The sequence below is a fragment of the Carcharodon carcharias genome, chromosome 19 (assembly GCF_017639515.1).
Source record: "Carcharodon carcharias isolate sCarCar2 chromosome 19, sCarCar2.pri, whole genome shotgun sequence".
Taxonomy (NCBI): Eukaryota; Metazoa; Chordata; class Chondrichthyes; order Lamniformes; family Lamnidae; genus Carcharodon; species Carcharodon carcharias.
The window spans coordinates 8,212,030-8,233,401 of NC_054485.1; the positions used below are offsets into that span (position 1 = coordinate 8,212,030).

The following is a 21,372-nucleotide window of genomic DNA, read 5'->3' on the forward strand; positions in this document are numbered from 1 at the left end:
CGTCTCTCTCCGTCTCCCTCTCCCCCTCCGTCTCTCTCCGTCTCCCTCTCCCCCTCCGTCTCTCTCCGTCTCCCTCTCCCCCTCCGTCTCTCTCCGTCTCCCTCTCCCCCTCCGTCTCTCTCCGTCTCCCTCTCCCCCTCCGTCTCTCTCCGTCTCCCTCTCCCCCTCCGTCCTCTCCGTCTCCCTCTCCCCCTCCGTCTCTCCGTCTCCCTCTCCCCCTCCGTCTCTCTCCGTCTCCCTCTCCCCCTCCGTCTCTCTCCGTCTCCCTCTCCCCCTCCGTCTCTCTCCGTCTCCCTCTCCCCCTCCGTCTCTCTCCGTCTCCCTCTCCCCCTCCGTCTCTCTCCGTCTCCCTCTCCCCCTCCGTCTCTCTCCGTCTCCCTCTCCCCCTCCGTCTCTCTCCGTCTCCCTCTCCCCCTCCGTCTCTCTCCGTCTCCCTCTCCCCCTCCGTCTCTCTCCGTCTCCCTCTCCCCCCTCCGTCTCTCTCCGTCTCCTCTCCCCCTCCGTCTCTCTCCGTCTCCCTCTCCCCCTCCGTCTCTCTCCGTCTCCCTCTCCCCCTCCGTCTCTCTCCGTCTCCCTCTCCCCCTCCGTCTCTCTCCGTCTCCCTCTCCCCCTCCGTCTCTCTCCGTCTCCCTCTCCCCCTCCGTCTCTCACTCTCTGTCACCCTCTCCCCCTCCGTCTCTCTCTCTCTCGCTCCCCGTCGCCCTCTCCCTCTCTGTCTCTCTCCCCCTCCCTACCGCCCAACACCACCTCTCCCCCTCCCTACCGCCCAACCCCACCTCTCCCCTTCCCTACCCAACCCCACCTCTCCCCCTCCCTACCCCCCAACCCCACCTCTCCCCCTCCCTACCCCCCAACCCCACCTCTCCCCCAACCTTCCCCCCAACCCCACCACTCACCCAACCTACCCCCCAACCCCACCTCCCCCTCTCCCTACACCCCCTCTCCCTCTCCCTACACCCCCTCTCCCTCTCCCTACACCCCCTCTCCCTCTCCCTCCACCCTGAGGCCCTCTCCCTCTCCCTCCACCCTGAGGCCCTCTCCCTCCACCCTGAGGCCCTCTCCCTCCACCCCCTCTCCCTCCACCCTGGGGCCTCTCCCTCCACCCTGAGGCCCTCTCCCTCTCCCTCCACCCTGGGGCCTCTCCCTCTCCCTCCACCCCCTCTCCCTCTCCCTCCACCCCCTCTCCCTCTCCCTCCACACCCTCTCCCTCTCCCTACACACCCTCTCCCTCTCCCTACACCCCAAACCCCACCCCTCCCCCTCTCTACACCCCCAACTCCACCTCTCCCCACACCCCAACTCCCCCTCTCCCCACACCCCAACACCCCACCTCCCTCTCTCTCTCTACACCCCCCAACCCTCCCTCTCTCTCTCTACACCCCCCAACCCTCCCTCTCTCTCTCTACACCCCCCAACCCTCCCTCTCTCTCTCTACACCCCCCAACCCTCCCTCTCTCTCTCTACACCCCCCAACCCTCCCTCTCTCTCTCTACACCCCCCAACCCTCCCTCTCTCTCTCTACACCCCCCAACCCTCCCTCTCTCTCTCTACACCCCCCAACCCTCCCTCTCTCTCTCTACACCCCCCAACCCTCCCTCTCTCTCTCTACACCCCCCAACCCTCCCTCTCTCTCTCTACACCCCCCAACCCTCCCTCTCTCTCTCTACACCCCCCAACCCTCCCTCTCTCTCTCTACACCCCCCCAACCCTCCCTCTCTCTCTCTACACCCCCCAACCCTCCCTCTCTCTCTCTGCACCCCCCAACCCTCCTCTCTCTCTCTACACCCCCCAACCCTCCCTCTCTCTCTCTACACCCCCCAACCCTCCCTCTCTCTCTCTACACCCCCCAACCCTCCCTCTCTCTCTCTACACCCCCCAACCCTCCCTCTCTCTCTCTACACCCCCCAACCCTCCCTCTCTCTCTCTACACCCCCCAACCCTCCCTCTCTCTCTCTACACCCCCCAACCCTCCCTCTCTCTCTCTACACCCCCCAACCCTCCCTCTCTCTCTCTACACCCCCCAACCCTCCCTCTCTCTCTCTACACCCCCCAACCCTCCCTCTCTCTCTCTACACCCCCCAACCCTCCCTCTCTCTCTCTACACCCCCCAACCCTCCCTCTCTCTCTCTACACCCCCCAAACCCTCCCTCTCTCTCTCTACACCCCCCAACCCTCCCTCTCTCTCTCTACACCCCCAACCCTCCCTCTCTCTCTCTACACCCCCCAACCCTCCCTCTCTCTCTCTACACCCCCCAACCCTCCCTCTCTCTCTCTACACCCCCCAACCCTCCCTCTCTCTCTCTACACCCCCCAACCCTCCCTCTCTCTCTCTACACCCCCAACCCTCCCTCTCTCTCTCTACACCCCCCAACCCTCCCTCTCTCTCTCTACACCCCCCAACCCTCCCTCTCTCTCTCTACACCCCCCAACCCTCCCTCTCTCTCTCTACACCCCCCAACCCTCCCTCTCTCTCTCTACACCCCCCAACCCTCCCTCTCTCTCTCTACACCCCCCAACCCTCCCTCTCTCTCTCTACACCCCCCAACCCTCCCTCTCTCTCTCTACACCCCCCAACCCTCCCTCTCTCTCTCTACACCCCCCAACCCTCCCTCTCTCTCTCTACACCCCCCAACCCTCCCTCTCTCTCTCTACACCCCCCAACCCTCCCTCTCTCTCTCTACACCCCCAAAATCTCCCTCTCTCTCTCTACACCCCCAAAATCTCCCCCTCTCTCTCTACACCCCTCAACCCCCTCTCTCGCTCTCTCTCTACACCCCCCAACTCCCTCTCTCGCTCTCTCTCTCTCTATATCCCGCAACGCCCTCTCTCGCGCTCTATCTCTCTGCACCCCCCAACGCCCTCTCTCGCGCTCTATCTCTCTGCACCCCCCAACCCCCTCTCTCGCGCTCTATCTCTCTGCACCCCCCAACGCCCTCTCTCGCGCTCTATCTCTCTGCACCCCCCAACCCCCTCTCTCGCGCTCTATCTCTCTGCACCCCCCAACGCCCTCTCTCGCGCTCTATCTCTCTGCACCCCCCAACCCCCTCTCTCGCGCTCTATCTCTCTGCACCCCCCAACCCCCTCTCTCGCGCTCTATCTCTCTGCACCCCCCAACCCCCTCTCTCGCGCTCTATCTCTCTGCACCCCCCAACCCCTCCTCTCGCGCTCTATCTCTCTGCACCCCCCAACCCCCTCTCTCGCGCTCTATCTCTCTGCACCCCCCAACCCCCCTCTCTCGCGCTCTATCTCTCTGCACCCCCCAACCCCCTCTCTCCGCGCTCTATCTCTCTGCACCCCCCAACCCCCTCTCTCGCGCTCTATCTCTCTGCACCCCCCAACCCCCTCTCTCGCGCTCTATCTCTCTGCACCCCCCAACCCCCTCTCTCGCGCTCTATCTCTCTGCACACCCCCAACCCCCTCTCTCAGCGCTCTATCTCTCTGCACCCCCCAACCCCCTCTCTCGCGCTCTATCTCTCTGCACCCCCCAACCCCCTCTCTCGCGCTCTATCTCTCTGCACCCCCCAACCTCCCTCTCTCGCGCTCTATCTCTCTGCACCCCCCAACCCCTCTCCTCGCGCTCTATCTCTCTGCACCCCCCAACCCCCTCTCTCGCGCTCTATCTCTCTGCACCCCCCAACCCCCTCTCTCGCGCTCTATCTCTCTGCACCCCCCAACCCCCTCTCTCTCGCGCTCTATCTCTCTGCACCCCCCAACCCCCTCTCTCGCGCTCCTATCTCTCTGCACCCCCCAACCCCCTCTCTCGCGCTCTATCTCTCTGCACCCCCCAACCCCCTCTCTCGCGCTCTATCTCTCTGCACCCCCCAACCCCCTCTCTCGCGCTCTATCTCTCTGCACCCCCCAACCCCCTCTCTCGCGCTCTATCTCTCTGCACCCCCCAACCCCCTCTCTCTCGCGCTCTATCTCTCTGCACCCCCCAAACCCCCTCTCTCGCGCTCTATCTCTCTGCACCCCCCAACCCCCTCTCTCGCGCTCTATCTCTCTGCACCCCCCAACCCTCCTCTCGCGCTCTATCTCTCTGCACCCCCCAACCCCCTCTCTCGCGCTCCTATCTCTCTTGCACCCCCCAACCCCCCTCTCTCGCCTCTATCTCTCTGCACCCCCCAACCCCCCTCTCTCGCGCTCTATCTCTCTGCACCCCCAACCCCCTCTCTCGCGCTCTATCTCTCTGCAACCCCCCAACCCCCTCTCTCCTCTCTCGCGCTCTATCTCTCTGCACCCCCAACCCCCCTCTCTCGCGCTCTATCTCTCTGCACCCCCCAACCCCCTCTCTCCGCTCTATCTCTCTGCACCCCCCAAACCCCCTCTCTCCGCAGCTCTATCTCTCTGCACCCCCCAACCCCTCTCTCGCGCTCTATCTCTCTGCACCCCCCAACCCCCTCTCTCGCGCTCTATCTCTCTGCACCCCCCAACCCCCTCTCTCGCGCTCTATCTCTCTGCACCCCCAACCCCCTCTCTCGCGCTCTATCTCTCTGCACCCCCCAACCCCCTCTCTCGCGCTCTATCTCTCTGCACCCCCCAACCCCCTCTCTCGCGCTCTATCTCTCTGCACCCCCCAACCCCCTCTCTCGCGCTCTATCTCTCTGCACCCCCCAACCCCCTCTCTCGCGCTCTATCTCTCTGCACCCCCCAACCCCCTCTCTCGCGCTCTATCTCTCTGCACCCCCCAACCCCCTCTCTCGCGCTCTATCTCTCTGCACCCCCCAACCCCCTCTCTCGCGCTCTATCTCTCTGCACCCCCCAACCCCCTCTCTCGCGCTCTATCTCTCTGCACCCCCCAACCCCCTCTCTCGCGCTCTATCTCTCTGCACCCCCCAACCCCCTCTCTCGCGCTCTATCTCTCTGCACCCCCCAACCCCCTCTCTCGCGCTCTATCTCTCTGCACCCCCCAACCCCCTCTCTCGCGCTCTATCTCTCTGCACCCCCCAACCCCCTCTCTCGCGCTCTATCTCTCTGCACCCCCCAACCCCCTCTCTCGCGCTCTATCTCTCTGCACCCCCCCAACCCCCTCTCTCGCGCTCTATCTCTCTGCACCCCCCAACCCCCTCTCTCGCGCTCTATCTCTCTGCACCCCCCAACCCCCTCTCTCGCGCTCTATCTCTCTGCACCCCCCAACCCCCTCTCTCGCGCTCTATCCTCTCTGCACCCCCCAACCCCCTCTCTCGCGCTCTATCTCTCTGCACCCCCCAACCCCCTCTCTCGCGCTCTATCTCTCTGCACCCCCCCAACCCCCTCTCTCGCGCTCTATCTCTCTGCACCCCCCAACCCCCTCTCTCGCGCTCTATCTCTCTGCACCCCCCAACCCCCTCTCTCGCGCTCTATCTCTCTGCACCCCCCAACCCCCTCTCTCGCGCTCTATCTCTCTGCACCCCCAACCCCCTCTCTCGCGCTTCTATCTCTCTGCACCCCCCAACCCCCTCTCTCGCGCTCTATCTCTCTGCACCCCCCAACCCCCTCTCTCGCGCTCTATCTCTCTGCACCCCCCAACCCCCTCTCTCGCGCTCTATCTCTCTGCACCCCCCAAACCCCTCTCTCGCGCTCTATCTCTCTGCACCCCCCAACGCCCCTCTCTCGCGCTCTATCTCTCTGCACCCCCCAACGCCCTCTCTCCGCGCTCTAACTCTCTGCACCCCCCAACGCCCTCTCTCGCGCTCTATCTCTCTGCACCCCCCAACGCCCTCTCTCGCGCTCTATCTCTCTGCACCCCCCCAACGCCCTCTCTCGCGCTCTATCTCTCTGCACCCCCCAACGCCCTCTCTCGCGCTCTATCTCTCTGCACCCCCCAACCCCGCTCTCTCGCGCTCTATCTCTCTGACACCCCCCAACGCCCTCTCTCGCGCTCTATCTCTCTGCACCCCCCAACGCCCTCTCTCGCGCTCTATCTCTCTGCACCCCCCAACGCCCTCTCCTCGCGCTCTATCTCTCTGCACCCCCCAACCCCTCTCTCGCGCTCTATCTCTCTGCACCCCCCAACCCCCTCTCTCGCGCTCTATCTCTCTGCACCCCCCAACCCCCTCTCTCGCGCTCTATCTCTCTGCACCCCCCAACCCCCTCTCTCGCGCTCTATCTCTCTGCACCCCCAACCCCCTCTCTCGCGCTCTATCTCTCTGCACCCCCCAACCCCCTCTCTCGCGCTCTATCTCTCTGCACCCCCCAACCCCCTCTCTCGCGCTCTATCTCTCTGCACCCCCCAACGCCCCTCTCTCGCGCTCTATCTCTCTGCACCCCCCAACCCCCTCTCTCGCGCTCTATCTCTCTGCACCCCCCAACGCCCTCTCTCGCGCTCTATCTCTCTGCACCCCCCAACCGCCCTCTCTCGCGCTCTATCTCTCTGCACCCCCCAACGCCCTCTCTCGCGCTCTATCTCTCTGCACCCCCCAACGCCCTCTCTCGCGCTCTATCTCTCTGCACCCCCCAACGCCCTCTCTCGCGCTCTATCTCTCTGCACCCCCCAACCCCTCTCTCGCGCTCTATCTCTCTGCACCCCCCAACGCCCTCTCTCGCGCTCTATCTCTCTGCACCCCCCAACGCCCTCTCTCGCGCTCTATCTCTCTGCACCCCCCAACGCCCTCTCTCGCGCTCTATCTCTCTGCACCCCCCAACGCCCTCTCTCGCGCTCTATCTCTCTGCACCCCCAACGCCCTCTCTCGCGCTCTATCTCTCTGCACCCCCCAACGCCTCTCTCGCGCTCTATCTCTCTGCACCCCCCAACCCCCTCTCTCGCGCTCTATCTCTCTGCACCCCCCAACGCCCTCTCTCGCGCTCTATCTCTCTGCACCCCCCAACGCCCTCTCTCGCGCTCTATCTCTCTGCACCCCCCAACGCCCTCTCTCGCGCTCTATCTCTCTGCACCCCCAACGCCCTCTCTCGCGCTCTATCTCTCTGCACCCCCCAACGCCCTCTCTCGCGCTCTATCTCTCTGCACCCCCCAACGCCCTCTCTCGCGCTCTATCTCTCTGCACCCCCCAACGCCCTCTCTCGCGCTCTATCTCTCTGCACCCCCCAACGCCCTCTCTCGCGCTCTATCTCTCTGCACCCCCCAACGCCCTCTCTCGCGCTCTATCTCTCTGCACCCCCCAACGCCCTCTCTCGCGCTCTATCTCTCTGCACCCCCCAACGCCCTCTCTCGCGCTCTATCTCTCTGCACCCCCCAACGCCCTCTCTCGCGCTCTATCTCTCTGCACCCCCCAACGCCCTCTCTCGCGCTCTATCTCTCTGCACCCCCAACGCCCTCTTCTCGCGCTCTATCTCTCTGCACCCCCCAACGCCCTCTCTCGCGCTCTATCTCTCTGCACCCCCCAACGCCCTCCTCTCGCGCTCTATCTCTCTGCACCCCCCAACGCCCTCTCTCGCGCTCTATCTCTCTGCACCCCCAACGCCTCTCTCTCGCGCTCTATCTCTCTGCACCCCCCAACGCCCTCTCTCGCGCTCTATCTCTCTGCACCCCCCAACGCCCTCTCTCGCGCTCTATCTCTCTGCACCCCCCAACGCCCTCTCTCGCGCTCTATCTCTCTGCACCCCCCAACGCCCCTCTCTCGCGCTCTATCTCTCTGCACCCCCCAACGCCCTCTCTCGCGCTCTATCTCTCTGCACCCCCCAACGCCCTCTCTCGCGCTCTATCTCTCTGCACCCCCCAACGCCCTCTCTCTCGCGCTCTATCTCTCTGCACCCCCCAACGCCCTCTCTCGCGCTCTATCTCTCTGCACCCCCCAACGCCCTCTCTCGCGCTCTATCTCTCTGCACCCCCCAACGCCCTCTCTCGCGCTCTATCTCTCTGCACCCCCCAACGCCCTCTCTCGCGCTCTATCTCTCTGCACCCCCCAACGCCCTCTCTCGCGCTCTATCTCTCTGCACCCCCCAACGCCCTCTCTCGCGCTCTATCTCTCTGCACCCCCCAACGCCCTCTCTCGCGCTCTATCTCTCTGCACCCCCCAACGCCCTCTCTCGCGCTCTATCTCTCTGCACCCCCCAACGCCCTCTCTCGCGCTCTATCTCTCTGCACCCCCCAACGCCCTCTCTCGCGCTCTATCTCTCTGCACCCCCCAACGCCCTCTCTCGCGCTCTATCTCTCTGCACCCCCCAACGCCCTCTCTCGCGCTCTATCTCTCTGCACCCCCCAACGCCCTTCTCTCGCGCTCTATCTCTCTACACCCCCCAACGCCCTTTCTCGCGCTCTATCTCTCTACACCCCCCAACGCCCTTTCTCGCGCTCTATCTCTCTACACCCCCCAACGCCCTTTCTCGCGCTCTATCTCTCTACACCCCCCAACGCCCTTTCTCGCGCTCTATCTCTCTACACCCCCCAACGCCCTTTCTCGCGCTCTATCTCTCTACACCCCCCAACGCCCTTTCTCGCGCTCTATCTCTCTACACCCCCCAACGCCCTTTCTCGCGCTCTATCTCTCTACACCCCCCAACAGCCTTCTCGCGCGCTCTATCTCTCTACACCCCCCAACAGCCTTTCTCGCGCTCTATCTCTCTACAACCCCCCAACAGCCTTTCTCGCGCTCTATCTCTCTACACCCCCCAACAGCCTTTCTCGCGCTCTATCTCTCTACACCCCCCAACAGCCTTTCTCGCGCTCTATCTCTCTACACCCCCCAACAGCCTTTCTCGCGCTCTATCTCTCTACACCCCCCAACAGCCTTTCTCGCGCTCTATCTCTCTACACCCCCCAACAGCCTTTCTCGCGCTCTATCTCTCTACAACCCCCCAACAGCCTTTCTCGCGCTCTATCTCTCTATCACCCCCCAACAGCCTTCTCTTCTCGCGCTCTATCTCTCTACACCCCCCAACAGCCTTTCTCGCGCTCTATCTCTCTACACCCCCCAACCCCCTTTCTCGCGCTCTATCTCTCTACACCCCCCAACCCCCTTTCTCGCGCTCTATCTCTCTACACCCCCCAACCCCCTTTCTCGCGCTCTATCTCTCTACACCCCCCAACCCCCTTTCTCACGCTCTATCTCTCTACACCCCCCAACCCCCTTTCTCACGCTCTATCTCTCTACACCCCCCAACCCCCTTTCTCACGCTCTATCTCTCTACACCCCCCAACCCCCTTTCTCACGCTCTATCTCTCTACACCCCCCAACCCCCTTTCTCACGCTCTATCTCTCTACACCCCCCAACCCCCTTTCTCACGCTCTATCTCTCTACACCCCCCAACCCCCTTTCTCACGCTCTATCTCTCTACACCCCCCAACCCCCTTTCTCACGCTCTATCTCTCTACACCCCCCAACCCCCTTTCTCACGCTCTATCTCTCTACACCCCCCAACCCCCTTTCTCACGCTCTATCTCTCTACACCCCCCAACCCCCTTTCTCACGCTCTATCTCTCTACACCCCCCAACCCCCTTTCTCACGCTCTATCTCTCTGCACCCCCCAACCCCCTTTCTCACGCTCTATCTCTCTACACCCCCCAACCCCCTTTCTCACGCTCTATCTCTCTACACCCCCCAACCCCCTTTCTCACGCTCTATCTCTCTACACCCCCCAACCCCCTTTCTCACGCTCTATCTCTCTACACCCCCCAACCCCCTTTCTCACGCTCTATCTCTCTACAACCCCCCAACCCCCTTTCTCACGCTCTATCTCTCTACACCCCCCAACCCCCTCTCTCACGCTCTATCTCTCTACACCCCCCAACCCCCTCTCTCACGCTCTATCTCTCTACACCCCCCAACCCCCTCTCTCACGCTCTCTCTCTACACCCCCCAACCCCCTCTCTCACGCTCTCTCTCTACACCCCCAGCCCCCTCTCTCACGCTCTCACTCTCTCCACCGCCCAAGCCCCTCTCTCGCACTCTCTCTCTACACCCCCCAACCCCCTCTCTCGCTCTCTCTCTCTCTCTCCACAGGCGCCAACCCCCTCTCGCTCTCTCTCTACACACCCCAACCCCCTCTCTCGATCTCTCTCTCTCTACACCCGCCACCCCCCCCTCTACACCCCCCACCCCCCCCTACACCCCCCACCCCCCCCTCTACACCCCCCACCCCCCCCTCTACAACCCCCCTCCCCCCCCTCTACAACCCCTCTCCTCCTCCTACACCCCTCTCCCCCCTCTACACCCCTCTCCCCCTCTACACCCCTCTCCCCCTCTACACCCCTCTCTTCCCCCTCCTCCCACCCTCCCCCGTCTTCCCCAACTCCCTCCCCCTCCCTCCCTCCCCCGTCTCTCTCTCCCCCCGTCTCTCTCTCTCCTCCCCCCCTCCCCCCGTCTCTCTCTCTCTCTCTCCCCCTCCCTCCCCCCGTCTCTCTCTCTCTCCCCCCCCTCCCTCCCCCGTCTCTCTCTCTCTCTCTCCCCCCTCCCTCCCCCGTCTCTCTCTCTCTCTCTCCCCCCTCCCTCCCCCGTCTCTCTCTCTCTCTCCCCCCTCCCTCCCCCGTCTCTCTCTCTCTCTCCCCCCTCCCTCCCCCGTCTCTCTCTCTCTCTCCCCCCTCCCTCCCCCGTCTCTCTCTCTCTCTCCCCCCTCCCTCCCCCGTCTCTCTCTCTCTCTCCCCCCTCCCTCCCCCGTCTCTCTCTCTCTCTCCCCCCTCCTCCCCCGTCTCTCTCTCTCTCCCCCCCTCCTCCCCGTCTCTCTCTCTCTCCCCCCCCTACCTCCCCCGTCTCTCCTCGCTCTCCCCCCCCCCCCCTCCCCCGTCTCTCTCTCTCTCTCGCCCCCCTCCCTCCCCCGTCTCTCTCTCTCTCTCGCCCCCCTCCCTCCCCCGTCTCTCTCTCTCTCGCCCCCTCCCTCCCCGTCTCTCTCTCTCTCCCCGGTCTCTTCTCTCTCTCTCTCGCTCCCCTCCCTCCCCGTCTCTCTCTCTCTCTCGCCCCCCTCCCTCCCCCGTCTCTCTCTCTCTCGCCCCCCTCCCTCCCCCGTCCTCTCTCTCTCTCTCCGCCCCCCTCCCCCCCTCCCCCGTCTCTCTCTCTCTCGCCCCCCTCCCTCCCCCGTCTCTCTCTCTCTCGCCCCCCCTCCCTCCCCCATCTCTCTCTCTCTCCCCCTCCCCTCCCCCATCTCTCTCTCTCCCCCCTCCCCTCCCCCATCTCTCTCTCTCCCCCCCTCCCTCCCCCGTCTCTCTCTCTCCCCCCTCCCTCCCCCGTCTCTCTCTCTCTCCCCCCCCTCCCTCCCCCGTCTCCCTCTCTCTCTCCCCACTCCCTCCCTACCCCCCTGTCTCTCTCCCCCCTCCCTCCCTACCCCCCCTGTCTCTCTCCCCCCTCCCTCCCTACCCCCCGTCTCTTTCCCCCCTCCCTCCCTACCCCCCGTCTCTCTCTCTCACCCCCCGTCTCTCTCTCTCACCCCCCTCCCTCCCTACCCCGTCTCTTTCCCCCCTCCCTCCCTACCCCCCTGTCTCTCTCTCTCAACCCCCTCCCTCCCTACCCTCCTGTCTCTCTCTCCCCCTCGCCCCCTCCCCCTTCTCTCTCTCTCTCCCCCTCGCCCCCTCCCCCTTCTCTCTCTCTCTCCCCCTCCCTCCCTCACCCCCCCGTCTCTCTCTCTCTCACCCGACTCTCTCTCTCTCACCCCCCCCGACTCTCTCTCTCTCACCCCCCAGACTCTCTCTCTCTCACCCCCCAGACTCTCTCTCTCTCACCCCCCAGACTCTCTCTCTCTCACCCCCCAGACTCTCTCTCTCTCACCCGACTCTCTCTCTCTCACCCGACTCTCTCTCTCTCACCCGACTCTCTCTCTCTCACCCCCCCGTCTCTCTCTCTCTCACCCCCCCGTCTCTCTCTCTCTCACCCCCCCGTCTCTCTCTCTCTCACCCCCCCGTCTCTCTCTCTCTCACCCCCCCGTCTCTCTCTCTCTCACCCCCCCGTCTCTCTCTCTCTCACCCCCCCGTCTCTCTCTCTCTCACCCCCCGTCTCTCTCTCTCTCACCCCCCGTCTCTCTCTCTCTCACCCCCCGTCTCTCTCTCTCTCACCCCCCGTCTCTCTCTCTCTCCCCCACCGTCACTCACTCTCTCACCCCCCGTCACTCTCTCTCTCACCCCCCGTCTCTCTCTCTCTCACCCCCCGTCTCTCTCTCTCTCTCTCTCACCCCCCGTCTCTCTCTCTCTCTCTCACCCCCCGTCTCTCTCTCTCTCACCCCCCGTCTCTCTCTCTCTCTCTCACCCCCCCTCTCTCTCTCTCTCTCTCACCCCCCGTCTCTCTCTCTCTCTCACCCCCCGTCTCTCTCTCTCTCACCCCCCCGTCTCTCTCTCTCTCACCCCCCGTCTCTCTCTCTCTCACCCCCCGTCTCTCTCTCTCTCACCCCCCGTCTCTCTCTCTCTCACCCCCCGTCTCTCTCTCTCTCACCCCCCGTCTCTCTCTCTCTCACCCCCCGTCTCTCTCTCTCTCACCCCCCGTCTCTCTCTCTCTCACCCCCCGTCTCTCTCTCTCTCACCCCCCGTCTCTCTCTCTCTCACCCCCCGTCTCTCTCTCTCTCTCTCACCCCCCCGTCTCTCTCTCTCTCACCCCCCGTCTCTCTCTCTCTCTCTCTCACCCCCCGTCTCTCTCTCTCTCTCTCTCTCACCCCCCGTCTCTCTCTCTCTCTCTCTCACCCCCCGTCTCTCTCTCTCTCACCCATCGTCTCTCTCTCTCTCACCCCCCGTCTCTCTCTCTCTCACCCCCCGTCTCTCTCTCTCTCACCCCCCGTCTCTCTCTCTCTCACCCCCCGTCTCTCTCTCTCTCACCCCCCGTCTCTCTCTCTCTCACCCCCCGTCTCTCTCTCTCTCACCCCCCGTCTCTCTCTCTCTCACCCCCCGTCTCTCTCTCTCTCACCCCCCGTCTCTCTCTCTCTCACCCCCCGTCTCTCTCTCTCTCACCCCCCGTCTCTCTCTCTCTCACCCCCCGTCTCTCTCTCTCTCACCCCCCCGTCTCTCTCTCTCTCACCCCCCGTCTCTCTCTCTCTCACCCCCCGTCTCTCTCTCTCTCACCCCCCGTCTCTCTCTCTCTCACCCCCCGTCTCTCTCTCTCTCACCCCCCGTCTCTCTCTCTCTCACCCCCCCGTCTCTCTCTCTCTCACCCCCCGTCTCTCTCTCTCTCACCCCCCCGTCTCTCTCTCTCTCACCCCCCCGTCTCTCTCTCTCTCACCCCCCCGTCTCTCTCTCTCGCACCCCCCGTCTCTCTCTCTCGCACCCCCCGTCTCTCTCTCTCGCACCCCCCGTCTCTCTCTCTCGCACCCCCCGTCTCTCTCTCTCGCACCCCCCGTCTCTCTCTCTCGCACCCCCCGTCTCTCTCTCTCGCACCCCCCGTCTCTCTCTCTCGCACCCCCCGTCTCTCTCTCTCGCACCCCCCGTCTCTCTCTCTCGCACCCCCCGTCTCTCTCTCTCGCACCCCCCGTCTCTCTCTCTCTCACCCCCCGTCTCTCTCTCACTCTCTCTCTCTCTCCCCCGCTTGTCTCCCTCCCCCTCCCTCCCCGCTTGTCTCCCTCTCCCTCCCTCCCCGCTTGTCTCCCTCTCCCTCCCTCCCCGCTTGTCTCCCTCTCCCTCCCTCCCCGCTTGTCTCCCTCTCCCTCCCTCCCCGCTTGTCTCCCTCTCCCTCCCTCCCCCCTTGTCTCCCTCTCCCTCCCTCCCCGCTTGTCTCCCTCTCCCTCCCTCCCCGCTTGTCTCCCTCTCCCTCCCTCCCCGCTTGTCTCCCTCTCCCTCCCTCCCCGCTTGTCTCTCTCTCCCTCCCTCCCTCCCCGCTTGTCTCTCTCTCCCTCCCTCCCTCCCCGCTTGTCTCTCTCTCCCTCCCTCCCTCCCCCCCCGCTTGTCTCTCTCTCTCTCCCTCCCTCCCCGCTTGTCTCTCTCTCCCTTCCTCCCCACTTGTCTCTCTCCCTCCCTCCCCGCTTGTCTCTCTCTCCCTCCCTCCCTCCCCGCTTGTCTCTCTCTCCCTCCCTCCCTCCCCGCTTGTCTCTCTCTCCCTCCCTCCCCGCTTGTCTCTCTCTCCCTCCCTCCCTCCCCGCTTGTCTCTCTCTCCCTCCCTCCCTCCCCGCTTGTCTCTCTCTCCCTCCCCGCTTGTCTCTCTCTCCCTCCCCGCTTGTCTCTCTCTCCCTCCCCGCTTGTCTCTCTCTCCCTCCCCGCTTGTCTCTCTCTCCCTCCCCGCTTGTCTCTCTCTCCCTCCCCGCTTGTCTCTCTCTCCCTCCCTCCCCGCTTGTCTCTCTCTCCCTCCCTCCCTCCCCGCTTGTCTCTCTCTCCCTCCCTCCCTCCCCGCTTGTCTCTCTCCCTCCCTCCCTCCCCGCTTGTCTCTCTCTCCCTCCCTCCCTCCCCGCTTGTCTCTCTCTCCCTCCCTCCCTCCCCGCTTGTCTCTCTCTCCCTCCCTCCCTCCCCGCTTGTCTCTCTCTCCCTCCCTCCCTCCCCGCTTGTCTCTCTCTCCCTCCCTCCCTCCCCGCTTGTCTCTCTCTCCCTCCCTCCCTCCCCGCTTGTCTCTCTCTCCCTCCCTCCCTCCCCGCTTGTCTCTCTCTCCCTCCCTCCCTCCCCGCTTGTCTCTCTCTCCCTCCCTCCCTCCCCGCTTGTCTCTCTCTCCCTCCCTCCCTCCCCGCTTGTCTCTCTCTCCCTCCCTCCCTCCCCGCTTGTCTCTCTCTCCCTCCCTCCCTCCCCGCTTGTCTCTCTCTCTCTCCCTCCCTCCCCGCTTGTCTCTCTCTCCCTCCCTCCCTCCCCGCTTGTCTCTCTCTCCCTCCCTCCCCGCTTGTCTCTCTCTCTCTCCCTCCCTCCCCGCTTGTCTCTCTCTCCCTTCCTCCCCACTTGTCTCTCTCCCTCCCTCCCCGCTTGTCTCTCTCTCCCTCCCTCCCTCCCCGCTTGTCTCTCTCTCCCTTCCTCCCCACTTGTCTCTCTCCCTCCCTCCCCGCTTGTCTCTCTCTCTCTCCCTCCCTCCCCACTTGTCTCTCTCCCTCCCTCCCCGCTTGTCTCTCTCTCTCTCCCTCCCTCCCCACTTGTCTCTCTCCCTCCCTCCCCGCTTGTCTCTCTCTCCCTCCCTCCCTCCCCACTTGTCTCTCTCTCTCTCCTCCCCCCTCGCCCCCCACCTCTTTCCACCTCCTCCCCCCACCATCAACCCCCCCCCCCCCCCCCGGTCTCTCTCCACCTTCTGGACCCGGGCCTGCTCCCGGTGGTAGTTACAGGAAGCTGTAAACAATCCAGGTGAAGGAGCTGCCGCGGCCTCTCGGGCAGTAATTCCCGGGGTATCATTCGCGCCCCTCTCTCTCCCTCTGGTTTGCCTCACTCACCCAGCCAGCCAGCGCAGCCGCCTCAACACCCACGGCCCATGCTCAGGGTGTGGAGCTGCCGCAGCCTCGAGCTCCTCCCGAATCAGAGCCGCCGCCGCTCGGGGCCTGCCATCGTGACCCGGAAACACAGGCCTGACCTCTCACCCCCTCACCCCGGTCAACCGCACCAATACCATTTATTACAACAAACAGCTCGCCGGGTTTATGGAATCATTCGCGGGGGTGGGTGGGGGGGGGGGGGGGGGGGGGGAGCGGGCTGGGGACGCGAGGATGTTTTTGAGAGCGGAGTGAGTTTTTTTAAATTTGTGTCGTTGGTCAGTCGGCAACGCGCATGCGCACGTCACCACCCCCCCCCCCCCCCAACCAAGCTGGTGCGCAGACGGTAGGTGGTTGCTAGGGGCTGTTGCTGGGGTTCGTTGCCATGGGCGGTCGCTATGACGGCAGTCGCTAGGGGCAGTTGCTGTTGGAAAAATGGGTTCTTGAGATGTCTCAACCATGGGACCTTGAGGCTTGTATATTTAACCATGAGATGTTTATTGTTAATCTTTCACTGTTTGCAAATCCCAGGTTACTGTCTCGTCCTGCGTGGTGCTGTTACCTCCATGCAGGCCCGGTTTGTTCTGGCACAGCGGATGGTAAATGCTGAGCCGCTCAAATCCCACAGGGAAACCTGGAATAACCGCCACAACCCTTCTGCAATTGGCATTTTCATTTGGAGACGCGGGCTTTGAATTCAGTAAAAAGAAGGCCACCGAGGCCCGGAGGTGGTTTTTTTTTAACAAAACTAAATTAAACATTTATTAATGAAAGAAAAGATTGTAAACCCGCACGCCTGTCTACAAATTACTGCTATAATAACTTGCAAACCGCACACCACCCGCCCCCCCCCCCCCCCCATTAATCGAGCTCCCAGTTACACTTCCTTTAAGGCAACGGTAAAGACACTTATATTTTTAAAGACCCAGGCAAAGTAACACGCAATACCCCGAACAGTCAAATTCAATGTGAGTTTTTCTCAAGCTTCGGTTCCTTGTAGACAGCATCTTGAGGCTTGGATGCTGGAGGCTTTTCACACTTGTGTTAGATCTTACAGTTGTCTGCCCTTACACACAGCCTTCTCTCCTTTATACATATTTTCCCCTTTGAATGCAAATTCCCATTGTTTCACTGTGTCTTTGGACTTTACTTCTCTAATAATAAAAGTCTATCATAGTACCAATTTTACCAGTAATCGTTGGGAAAAATAAACACGCAGTTTCTTAACTTCTCCCGACTAAGTGAAACATTTCACTTCCCCTTTTGAATTCAAGGAAGTCTGGTTTATTTAAAAATGCAAATGTTCCCTTTACACCTCACATTCTAAAACTTCTCCCATGTTTACCCACTTAATTTCAAACCTAGCTTATCTTCTGATACACCAAAGCCTTCACACCAGCTGCCTTTAATTCAATTAAGTTCCACACACAGATATAGACACAGATCCCAGAATTACTCTACAATAAATTCCAATACATTGTGAAAATTATTATATCTCCCTGACAGGTTCCGGAGTGTTCTCTCTCAACTGTTCTCTCAGTCTATTACCATGTGACTCCATACATCACACCGTGGGGAGTGCTATACTCCAGCCTCACATTAACCCTTGCTCTGTCGAGCACCTTTACATCACAATGGCATGCAGGCATGTTATACAACTGGTGCTCGGCATTGTTGCTAAGGGCATTGCTATGGATGGTTGCTAGAGGTTGTTGCTGGGCAGCGGTTGATCAGGAGCGGAACTAAAGAAGAGTCAGATTGAACTCGAAATGTTAACTCTGTTGCTGTCTCCACAGATGCTACTAGACCTGTTGAGTTTTTCCTGCACTTTCTGCTTTTATTTTAAATCTCCAAACTGCTAAGAAATGCTAAGTTGTTTGCCCTGAATTGACAAGCCTGCTTGGGATCCGTTTAATAGAACCAGGCCTTGTGCATTTCCAAGTGTGACTTGCTGAAACTGCACCCACCTGCTAAGCTCCATTTTTAAATTTTCCACCTTACCCATTTTGCCCTTGATTTGTGATGTTATTTGGAGCTAACTGTTGAGAATCAATCAATTATCTTATCTAAGGAAAGATATACTGGCATTGGAGGTAGTCCAGAGAAGGTTCACTAGGTTGATCCTGGGTATGGAGGCGTTTGCTTATCAGGAGAGGTTGTGTAGGTTGGGCCTGTACTCATTGGAGTTTAGAAGAATGAGAGGCGACCTTATTGAAATCTCTAAGATTCTTAGGGGGTTTGACAGGGTAGATGCTGAGAGGTTGTTTGCCCTTGTGGGAGAGTCTAGACCAGAGGGCATAATCTCAGAGATTTAAGACAGAGATGAGGATGAATTTCTTCTCTGAGAGGGTAGTGAATCTGTGGAATTCTTTACCGCAGAGGGCTGTAGAGGCTGGTCGCTAGGCATATTCAAGGCTGAGATCGACAGATTTTTAATCAGTAAGGGAATCAAGGGTTATGGGGAAAAGGCAGGAAAGTGGAGTTGAGGATTATCAGATCAGCCATGATCTTATTGAATGGTGGAGTAGACTTGATGGGCCGAATGGCCTACTTCTGCTCCTATGTCTTATGGTCTGATCACAAATGCCATTGATAGGTCTGCACATCCAGTTTCCATTAGTGAGCCAGAAGAGAAGGTTGGGAGGAGATTTGACAGAGGTGTTCAAATCATGAGGGGCCTAGACAGAGAAAATAGAGAGAAACTGTTCCCATTGGCAGAAAGGTTGAGAACCAGAGGACACAGGCTTAAAGTAATTGGCAAAAGAATCTAAGGCAACATGAAGAAAAAACCCTTTCATGCAGTGAGTGGTTATGGTCTGGAATGCACTGCTTGAGAGTGTGTAGGTTCAACATTGACTTTCAAAAAGAATTGGATAAGCCCTTGAAGGGAATGGGGGTGGGGAGGGTGGGGAATGGGTGGGGAGGGGGATAAGGGGGTGGGGAGGGTGGGGAATGGGTGGGGAGGGGGATAAGGGGGTGGGGAGGGTGGGGAATGGGTGGGGAGGGGGATAAGGGGGTGGGGAAGACGGGGGAGCAAATGGTGCCAAGCCTGGGGAAAGCTCGATGTTTTTAAGTGAGTTCTCATTGTCCTAACGGTGGCCTTCAGACCTGAAAGACTGGCTTTAAAAAAAATTAAGCCAGCCTTTCATGTCAGTTTCACTGCATCGAAGGGGAGTCTGGGCGGGGGGGTGGGGGGGTGGGGGGGGTGCGGTGCGGTGTAACTTATAATGTTTAGTACCATAATATTAATACACTTCTGAAAATTCTGTTTTGAATTTAAACCAGCATATAAATTGCAGTCTAAATTTTCATTCTGCTCTAAAGGAGACATAATTCTGATGCCATGCTGTGTTGATGTACCAGAGGCTTGAGACCCTTGGGCTTCATCAAAATAAATGTAAGGAACTAAAAGCGGGAGTGATACAAAACAGGGTGTTGACTCACTATCATCTGTTTTATTACTCTTGCAAAGTCCAGGAATGAAATTCCAATTTGTCACCAAGAGATTGCTTAAAGAAAGGTTTTACAAATCCCTACTCCATCCTATGTTCGCCTCACCCTGCACCATCCTGTTTACAATCTGGCATAAGGTTGTCACACTGCGGGACACAAATTTCTCTTTGGTGAGGATTCCCGATCATCTATTGTAACATTGCCAAAAAAAATCCATTGATATCCCAGAGAAACAGCATAAAGGGCTTTTACTACAAAGGGCCTTGATAGAAACCTAATCCTAAGATTTTAGTGCTTCTAGAAATGATTTCTCTTGGGAAATTTTGTCACTTTTTTTTGCTGTTGGGGTTTCTTATTTATTAATTGAGTTTTTTCCATTTTGGGCTGTAAATTCACAGTGTGCAACACAATTTGTATGGCAGCTTCTGAAGCAAGGGGAAACGATCCAGTTTTTGAGGTCAGGCCGCACTGAATTTTTGTACCATGTATCATTCTTCTCTGAAAAATTCAGATCAATAATTCAATCTATATTTTTCCTGAGCTGCTGGTAGGTGTCTGATTAAATCCTGAGGATAATGTCATCAGCATAAAAGGGGCAGATGCTACTTATAGTATGTTGTGGGTTTGCGCCAGAGAAGTCAGAATGGTAAGGTTGTATTAGCTACAGAGTTAAATTGTTTCTTAATAGCCATTTTCCTAATATCAATTGATTGTTCTGTGATTTATAATAATTAGAGAATCAGCATTGGGCCTCCAATTTCATCATTGCTACAGTCACTCTGCCTACTTCATGTAGGTGTAATGAAAGAAAGACAAAACCTACACTTATACAGCACTTTTCTCAATGTCTCAAATTGCTTTACAGCCATTTAAATACTTTGGAGTTGTAGTCATTGATATAATATAGGCAATGTTATCAAATGGCAAAGCAGGCTCGAGGGGACAAATGTCTTACTGCTGCTCCTAAGATGTAGGCTCATATGTCATTCTGGATAGACAAGATGAGCTGGGCTAGATGGCCCTTGTCATCTACAGTTATCTTGTGAGTAGAGGGTGGAATCATGGCTGGAGTTCTGTTTATTTTGTTGCTAATGGAAGTTTACTGAGCTGGCTTTGTAGAGTGAAATTGCCAGGATAGGAGTGTGCAATGGGCTCATAGTTAACTGGTGACTTTTTTACACTGCACATGATTCTCAAGGGTCTTTCCCATGAATTTCAATCTTGTCCTTTTCTGTGCTTATGTATTATCCCTATTGGTGCTTTAATGATTTTTTGAGGTATTAAAATATCATGATAAAGCTGTGTTGCATAGTAAATATTGAAAAATATATTGTAGTGAGAAGCAGCAAACATCAGAATCTTCAGATTTGCTGTTCAGGAAAACACAGATACAATTGCGAACCATTTAGTCTTTGTCCTCTGGCCTCTTAAAAGTTGTGATGCACAGAGACACCCAAGGGCTCCAATGCTTCTCACTGACAGTGAAACCCTATATTGTTCACTCATTCCACTTTGTTGCTCAAGAGTCATTTGATCTTTCTACCCTATGAGATTCCTGATAAAATAGAATCCAATTACACCCATCTATGAAATAATTATATTGAATAACATTACCCACCCAGGCAGGAGAAAATCTTCTTCTACTTCTACAGAATGGAAAAGATCTTGTGCAGTTTATCTGTTGCAAGTATTGAATCTTTCCCCCAAATATTAATTTACTGTCATTGTGTTCATATGGTACAATATGCAGAACATGTTAATGAGGGCTGAGGCAGTTATTGCAATCGGTGTTATCATCTGCAGCGTTATAAATAACTAATGGGATATTTTTCTGTCAAATTAACAACATTGCGTGATGCTGTTAAAGTAAAAATTGTACTCCCTGATTTGTCTAATAGTCACAGTGGGATCAACTATAGGGCTCACACAAACTAACAGTACAATATATTGTTGCTGCTTCTAATATTAATGACCCTTGCTGGATTTATATTGAATGATATTTTTCACCAGATGCCAACAATGAGCATTATCATTTTACTAGGACCTTTCTGTGATTGGTGAATTGATTAGTGAGTCTTGAAAGGGGAAAAAAATATCATGCATGATTGAGGGTGGGGGGTTAAATAGGGTGGGTGAGTACAGAGAAAGGGGCCTGGAAAGAGAAGCACCAGGAAATGTGATTTCTCTCCCTCGCCTGGGGGTGGGGGGAGATTGGAGACCTCTTGAGGATATCAGGTGGATGGTGCCTGATTATGGAGGTTTCTCAGGCAGGCAGCTGGCTCCAGGAATGAGATGTGAAGACACTCGCCTCCTGAATCCACCAAGTTCTCACCTCAATGAAACCAAGTGATAGCTTTTAATGTTGAAAACTTGAACCTGAACAAGGCTCGCAGCCTTATTATAATAAGATCCAACCCGCCTCCTTGGAGTAAATTAGCTGACCTCTGATAAAGCCATAAATTGGCCAGGAAACAGATTTTTCAGACTTTAAACCCACTACCCCCACCACCAACCCGCAACCCCCCCAACCTGACTCAAACTGTCCATTTTTTTAGGTTACGATTCAGTCCATTTGAAGGGAGAGATTCCAAAGGCTTAGTCAAAGTCCAGGGTGCATATAAAGATTGTAAAGACAGATCAGAATCTGTAAGACTTATGTCATTGTCAGAGACTCCTTAGAGGAGATGGTGGCATAGTAGTAATGTCA

General features: G+C 58.4%; 1 protein-coding gene across 3 annotated transcripts in view; it reads right to left on the reverse strand.

The window, feature by feature from the left end:
* Positions 1-15,356, reverse strand: part of taf12 (TAF12 RNA polymerase II, TATA box binding protein (TBP)-associated factor) — a 175,167-nt gene extending 159,811 nt beyond the window's left edge. Inside the window, exon 1 of one of the 3 annotated variants that reach the window (XM_041213036.1) lies at positions 15,177-15,356. The gene's annotated coding sequence lies outside the window, so the exon portion shown is untranslated. The remainder of the gene's footprint in view (positions 1-15,176) is intronic. The other 2 variants (XM_041213035.1, XM_041213037.1) reach the window with 2 other exon arrangements.
* Between the last annotated feature and the right edge of the window lie 6,016 nt (positions 15,357-21,372).